The sequence below is a fragment of the Triticum aestivum genome, chromosome 6A (genome assembly GCF_018294505.1).
Source record: "Triticum aestivum cultivar Chinese Spring chromosome 6A, IWGSC CS RefSeq v2.1, whole genome shotgun sequence".
Taxonomy (NCBI): Eukaryota; Viridiplantae; Streptophyta; class Magnoliopsida; order Poales; family Poaceae; genus Triticum; species Triticum aestivum.
The window spans coordinates 276,144,850-276,151,371 of NC_057809.1; positions in this window are offsets into that span (position 1 = coordinate 276,144,850).

Consider the following 6,522-nt stretch of genomic DNA (forward strand, 5'->3'; position numbering starts at 1 on the left):
CCTAATTGAGCTCTCTCAAATTTTGGAAAAAAGGATCATTTGATTTATTTATTTTATCTTCAATTATTTTTCCGGTGTCAAAATATATGAGAGTGGGAATAATATGAATTTCCCAAATTTAGGAAAAATGAAGATTTAATAAATAGATCAATTTGGTTTTGCCGGAGTTTATTTGCATTTTCTGGATAGGGAAAAATGCGCGTTTTCAAAAATTGCATTTTAGGTCCGGAGTAAAGTTCATTTTGTTCGGCTCATTTTTAGGAGTCGGAGAAAATTTACTTTAGATTTTTCGGAGTTCGTTTAGTTCTCCTTTTTGTTTTTTTCTGCGCGCTGAACCGTTTAAAAAAAAGAGAGAGAGCCAGGCCAGCCGGGCCTAAAGCCCAGCCAGCCGGCCGGCCCCTCCCCTCGCGCGCGCGCAGCCAGGCGCAGGCAGGCAGCCGCCTCGCCTCTTGCCTCAAGCCGAGTCCCAGCGGGACTTAGGCCGGCCCCTTCCTTGTTCCGTTTTCTTTTCTTTTTTCTACTAGGACTCTTTTCCTAATCCTAGTCTATTTCTTGTCCCCTACCCCAAGTCTCCTCACCCCTCCCCAATATAAATACCCCAACACCCCCCCCTCTAAACACATCAAACCAAACCCCAAGCCCTCCGCCGCACCACCCCACACGCGCCGCGCCACCCCACACCCGCCGCCGCCACACCTTGCCCACGCCGCCGCCCTATGCCACGCCGCCGGAGCCCCTCGCCGGAGACCTCGCCGAAGGTTGCCCCGCGTCTCTTTTCCTCGGATCGTTTTCTTCTAATCGTTCCGATTCTTTTCTTTCCGATTCGTTTTCTAGATCGGTTTTCCGTTTCTTTTTCAGTTTTCTTCTCCAAAACCCTAGATCGGATTCGTTTTCTTCCCCGATTTAGTTACCTTTGGACCGTTTGCCGGACCGTTCGTCCTAATGAACATGATCACCGGATTCTTCTAGGTTAACGAACGTCCGTTCGTTTAACCGTTCTTCTTTTTCTTTCTGTCGGATTTATTCCGCGATCGTGATCTCAGATCCGATCTTCGTTTTAGTTTTCTCCCCACTCATTTATCGGAATCAGGTGATTCAAGCGCCTAGAGTTTCGTTTCGAAACCGCCGTTCCGTCTAATCAACTTAAACAAGTTTTTGCCCCGGTAAAATTTGACCTAGTTTCAACTTGCTAGAACCGAGTTGTTTTCTTCCGCCGTTTGTTTTCCGTTTCTTTGTTTGGATCGTTCTTTCTTTGCAACCGGAGTTCTTAAGTTGAACTTTCTGGTTCGTTCTCTTGTTCGAGTTTTACCTGTGCATTAGATGAGTACTTATTGTATGCTTGTTGTTTGTCTGCGATAGATCACCCGGATTGCGCAGTCTGTTACTTTGATTCCCTAGGACTCACGGATCGTCAGCAAGGCAAGTAACACTTTGATCATACCTTTTCTACAACCCATGTTTTATTGCATTAGATCAATCCTCTCACATTGCATGATTAGGATCTAATTAAATTGTGGGATGGGAAGTAGATGAGGTAGTACCTATCACCTGTATTATTATGAAATCTTTGGGATTTACTTCTACGTTTGCTTATTATGACATGCTATGCTAGTAGACGTGGATTGGGTGAGTGATATCCATGACAGATGTGAGTTGAAAATTTTAATGGTTTATCTAAGGTGGCAACTTAAACACACATCTGGGTGGATTGAGGCACCTGATGTCTATCAGGAATTGCCTGTTTTTTTTGGACCGCCACCCAGGCTCAAAGGGATCATAAGATCTTTCATGCTAAATACTTACGTGTGCAGCCACAAGCCATTATGGGCTCTGGCATAGTTGACTAAGTCGTGCGAACTCTTATAGGGGTAGACTAGCATATGTAGGGGTTGTAGGTGGTACGGTCTACTCCATCGTAAGGTGCTAGCGCTTCTGAAAGACTATGTCTCGGTCATCCGTTTCTCAAACACCATGCAGTGCGAGAAACCAAACAGAGGCGATCGAGTCTTGTGGGGAAAAGTGTGCAAACCTCTGCAGAGTGTGCAAACTAATCATGATTAGCCATGTCCCCGGTTATGGACAACTTGAGTATCTAGTACATGAATATCATGTGAATCTCAACATGTTACTTCTAATTAATGTTGTTGGGTTTTTAATTATTTTTAATTGGGATTGAGAATGCTGTCAACCATTCTCAATGTTTCACAACCACCATGATAGTTAAATAAACCTATTCCTTTGCAGTAGGGAAAAACTGGCTTTACGCAAAACTGTAACCATAGAACTTTCCACCAGCCATATATGCATATGGTATAGTTGTTTCATTCCATTACTCTCTATGTGTTACATTGCCAGCATATTCCATGTGCTGACCCGTTTTCGGGCTGCAACTTCTCATGTTGCAGACTTTTCAGACGACGAGTAAGGAATTTTTAGGTCGTGGTTCTATACTCAGTGATGCCGCTGGAGTTGATGGACCCATTTATCTTCCAAGTCTTCCGCTGTTATCGACACTAGATGTCCTTAAGCCATGTTTATTGTAATAAGTTCTCTTTGAGACAACGATGTAATAAGTGTGTGATTGCCACTCTGCTATAAATCCTTCGATGTACTATGTGGTGTCAGCATTACTGATCCAGGGATGACACCTGAGCACAGAGCGCTTGATCCATTCGGATCGGGTCGCGACAAATACCTTTACTGTTACCTTGTTGCAAAGACGTAGATGATGTAGATACGGACATTGAATATGTACCATACTCTTGAGATGATGTCGTGTTCACAATCGGAGGTGGGGCTGCTCTAGTAGGTGCAACGGTGGAGGAACCAACCAGCGGTGGTGAGCATGAACTGGAATAGTAGTAGTTATAGTCACCCAATGCATCCTCCAATATCTGTTTCTCAAAGGTACAAGCACAAACATATATACCAGTAATGCAATGAGGAATATACTGAAATCTTGCCTGAATATCATGGTTTAAACCACCAAAAAATCTATTCATTGTATCATCCTCAGATTCTTTTATGTCACAATGACGCGTATAATATTTGAACTCTTGTTAGTAAGCATGAACAGTGTTGTTGCCTTTTTTAAATTGTTCAAATTTGCGAAGCAATTCACGACGATAGTAAGGAGGGAAAAATTGTTGTCTCATTACATATTTCAAATCTTTCCAAGTTGTGGGTTGGTTATCAATGTTTTTCTTACAATGCACACTCCACCAAACAGAAGCAAAACCAGTAAATGCTCTAGTGGTAGCTCGCACTCACTCAAGTTCAGAAAAGTCATGGTGACTAAAAAGTTGTTCTACTTCAAGCTCCCATGCTAGATAAATAGCAGGGTTAAATCTACCCTCAAATGATGGTAAAGAGATAACCTGACCATATGCGTGTGTGTGTTGTCCCAACTCTCGTGATGGTGAAGATTTGTCCGTCGTCCAAGAACTTCTATCTTCAGAACCTGTCATGATTAGTAGAAACAAGAAACAAAATTCGAGAATAATGTTCCTATGAACTACTAGGATGTGGTTGTAAAGTGCTCACAGTAAAGCAAATATCAATATCTTACAAGTTCTTACCATGCGGCAGGTGGTGACAGGCAACCAGCGGTGTCAAATAACTCCGAAGATTGTGTAAAGTGATTGCTAGGGGAACATACGTATACACGGTGTAGAAATATGTGGAGCTGGGTTGGCTATATATGGTAGCAAAGATTAGCAATAATCAATTCAGAGATGCAATGCTGAATAAACGCTCAACGACGGTACTGTGCTGGTCCTAGGCTAGACCGGACTAGAGACGCGAGCCTAGAACACTAATGAGGTCACGACGTAGCACAACTAGCATCAATGAAGGATACTAAGTAGCTCTGGACAGCAAGATATAAGTGAAGATCACAATGGTAGTAATGATAATGATGTGAACCAACAGCCAAGCAGGATATATCAACAACTTTGTCTCCAATTTTCCTCTGGAAAAGTTTGTGCCAATTCTTTTGATAATTTTTTTTTCAAAAATGGTACTGACTCAAGCTTTCAAACACAAAAGGAATCACTCAATTCTGAGTTGATATGAGGAGTCAAAAAGTTCTAAAACTGGCCTGAAAAACTGGAATAAGCTGTGTTCGTGAACTTCGGAGGGCAAAAAGACCTATTTAGAAGCCGATTTTGAGGTGCCAAATATTGAACAAGCTTCTGCAACTATTTAGATGCGCCTCATCGCTAGCTTTCTTTTGAGTACTCGCGGAGACAAAATGGACTTCGTTTGAGGAAGTTATGCATGTTTTACTAAACAGTGCACAAAACAGATTCCAATCCGAATTCAACTACGAGATTGAGTCTAGATAGATCTGAATTTTTTTTTCTGCTCTCTTTTTTTCCTCACATTTTTTTCTTTTTATTTCTATTTTTTCTCCGACTTTTTTCTCTCATTGTTTTCTGTTTTTTTTCTCTCCCTCTTTCCAAAACAAACTAGATAAGATGCAGATTGGATCAAGCGAAGATGTGAACGATCTCAACTATTATTATGACAATGAATGGTTGGTAGCACGTGGTGGAAATTGATGGATGGGTGGTGGACAGCGGAAGGGATAACGATGTAGTGGCGGTGTGACTAATGTGAACAGAACTTGAAACTCTAAACGAACTAGACACTAAGACCAGCAACTCGACACGACGATGCAACCGATAATTCAACTATGCAAGCAATGAAAAGAAAATTGCAAAGGCTCAGACTGGCTTGGACAAATGATGAATAGATCTAACTTTTTTGTTTTTTTTTCTTGGATAATAGGTAAGAAAATAAATCTAATCTAGAAAAAACTGGAAATTCTCACCGAGCAACCTGAAAACTGATACCACTTGATAGAGGCGAAGGTGTCCCGATGTTTCGATGAGATATATATCGTTTTCTGTGGGAGTCGACTTTGACGGTCCGACTACGAACGTGCGAAGACGTCGCACCTTAGCAATCGCTAAACCAACTTCCGAGGGTTATTGACCACGCCGGAGCACGATCAACCTGACCACGAGGGTCTATTTCCTGCGAGCAAATGAAGAACAAGCAAGAAACTGAGATTACAATCTGGATATTGCAAATAAAAGAGTAAAGCTTTATTAATGAAGGTGGGGTTCTGTGACGGCTTGGTCTGGTCGTTGGACACAAACGAAGTACGCGAAGTTGCAGCTATGGCGAACTTTTAATCTAAACCAAACCCAAGCAAAAAGCTACTAGATGGATCTACTTATATAGGAGCAAGGGGTGGCAACCAAGGAGGTGGGAGGACATCCCAAGGCAGCCTAAAACTAACCCTAGGTCGTACAAGGCTCATGGGCCCAAGTGGAGGTGATGCAACACCTTTGGACTTGTTGTTTGAGTCAGATTCTGCTGTAGCGTCAGATTGTTTCGTCGATATCTCAATGCTCTGGATGAATTTGAAGGTGAATCCAATTGGGTTGGAAAGAGAATGAAATCTACTTTCCAACAAAAAAATCACCCAATTCGGAGTCCTTATGAAAAAGTTGTTGGCGTTTTGAGTCAGGTATGTCTATGCAGTCTGAATCTGAATCCAGAACGTGAGAGACTTGGACTCTATCTTCTCTTGGCCCAAAAGTGACGTGAGAGAACTTTTTGAACAGAACCTAAACTTCTCCCTTTCCCTTATCTTCATATGTGGATTGTACAAATGTCCCATACACCTGCAATTAGACAAAACACAAAAGTGTGTGAAGTGTTTTTGTTTTGGATAACATAAATAGATTATTGAATAGTTTGCACTAGAAATCACCTGACAAATATGCATGTATAAAATATTTTTGGTCGTATCCAAGGTAGTCATGTCATTAGTTTTGCCTCCCAACCTTTTACCTCAAGGGTAATGTCAACAATAATAGTTGACGATCACCTACATCCGAGTGGATATGTATGTCGGGATCTTTCCCCAACACAGAGTGCTTGCCAAAAGAAAAAGTGTAAAAAGGAAAGGTGAAGATCACCATGACTCTTGTATAAAGGTAGAAGGTAAAAGTAAAAGATAGGCCCTTCCCAGAGGGAAGCAGAGGTTGTCATGCGCTTTTATGGTTGGATGCACAAAATCTTAATGCAAAAGAATGTCACTTTATATTGCCGCTTGTGATAAAGAACTTTATTATGCAGTCCGTCTATTTTATTTCTTCCATACGACAAGTTCATATAAAGTTTATTTTCTTCACACTAAAAGATCATACATATTTAGAGAGCAATTTTTATTTCTTGCACCAATGACAACTTACTTGTAGGATCTTACTCAATCCATAGGTAGATATAGTGGACTCTCATGGAAAAACTGGGTTAATGGATGTTGGATGCACAAGTAGTATCTCTACTTGGTGCAAAATATTTGGCTAGCATGGTATGAGAAGAAAGCTCAACATGTTGGAGGATCCATGACAATATAACTTCTATTTGGATATAAGAGAACATAACCCATTATGTTGTGTTCCTTGTCCAACATCAACTTTTTTTGACAGAAAGACTGTAGGGGAA